The following is an 876-nucleotide window of genomic DNA, read 5'->3' on the forward strand; positions in this document are numbered from 1 at the left end:
ATACCTCCTCTTGCCGGTCCATTTTGTCGAAGGTTTATTTTTGAGCTGTAGTGTAAAGACAAAGACATTTTGTTACAACTTTATCTTTACCACATTTTTGTCTCATAAAAAGACAGCTTATGACAATTGTTTTACTGAAATCTTTTTGTTATCACATAAATACTGACATATTTTCAGAGAAAGTCACTGTAATTGTACATAATTCAGAAACTCAGATTTTACTCACATTTTCTTAGTTTTTGTTAAATAGACAGTCAGACCACAAATGCCTGCAACTGCCACTAAAACCCCAATGACAATCCCAGCTATCGCCCCTGATGACAGCCCTCCTCCTCCTCCTCCTCCTCCTACTATGACAAAAACAGAGGAAACAACAGACAGACATCATGTACAGCATAGAATACTTACTTTAGGGCATTTTACATAGTAAAATTACATAGTAAAAAGTTTACATAGTACATTAATTAGAAAGTTATTAGAAATTAGAAATGAATAATGCAATTAGAAAAATTGCAATGGTTATCAAATGTTTACAACACAGGTTAGTTTTAATTGCTTACCTTTAACTAGTAAAGCATGTTTTTGTGTGGCGCTTCTCTTTGTGACACTATTCAAGGCTGTGCAGATGTATTCTCCACTGTGTGTGAAGTCAGTATAATCTATGGTGAATGTGTCTGTGGTCACATCAGTGTCTGTTTCATTAATCTTCCAGCTGAACGAGGCAGCAGGTTCAGAATTTGCAGAGCAAGAGAGAGACACACGAACCCCTAAATCCACCACACCCTCACCCTTAATAGAAACATCTTCTGGTCCATCTAGAACACAGACAAGAGACTCACTGACAAACTGAGCACTGAAGAATGTCTGTATTTCATC

At 36.6% G+C, this 876-nt stretch overlaps 1 long non-coding RNA gene across 1 annotated transcript; it reads right to left on the reverse strand.

The window, feature by feature from the left end:
* Nucleotides 1-4: 4 nt before the first annotated feature.
* LOC107743085 (uncharacterized) lies at nt 5-804 on the reverse strand. The gene is made up of 3 exons (XR_001640367.1): nt 561-804; nt 227-347; nt 5-45 (listed from the first exon to the last, which is right to left on the reverse strand). It is a non-coding gene; the product is annotated as an uncharacterized LOC107743085 (long non-coding RNA).
* Nucleotides 805-876: the final 72 nt, after the last annotated feature.

Source organism: Sinocyclocheilus rhinocerous, unplaced genomic scaffold (assembly GCF_001515625.1).
Source record: "Sinocyclocheilus rhinocerous isolate Xijiao unplaced genomic scaffold, SAMN03320098_v1.1 scaffold30901, whole genome shotgun sequence".
Classification (NCBI taxonomy): domain Eukaryota; kingdom Metazoa; phylum Chordata; class Actinopteri; order Cypriniformes; family Cyprinidae; genus Sinocyclocheilus; species Sinocyclocheilus rhinocerous.